The sequence below is a fragment of the Myotis brandtii genome, unplaced genomic scaffold (genome assembly GCF_000412655.1).
Source record: "Myotis brandtii unplaced genomic scaffold, ASM41265v1 scaffold708, whole genome shotgun sequence".
NCBI classification, from domain to species: Eukaryota; Metazoa; Chordata; class Mammalia; order Chiroptera; family Vespertilionidae; genus Myotis; species Myotis brandtii.
In genome coordinates, this window is record NW_005370777.1 from 2,725,609 (window position 1) to 2,725,826 (window position 218).

Sequence of the window (218 nt, forward strand, 5' to 3'; positions counted from 1 at the left end):
CTTAACACTGCCAATGGGCAGTTTCTAAGGAAAAGGCATCCTTTATCTTCCTGGGGCAGCCCAGACATTTTCAGGAGACAGGCTAAAATCCCATTGTGTGAAGGAAATGGAGAGGCAAAAGGTAACAGAAATAATTTTTATTATAATTCTCACTGAAAAACAAAACATAAAACCAGTGAACATGAATATAGGTCAAAAGTCAATATTAAAATAGTTCA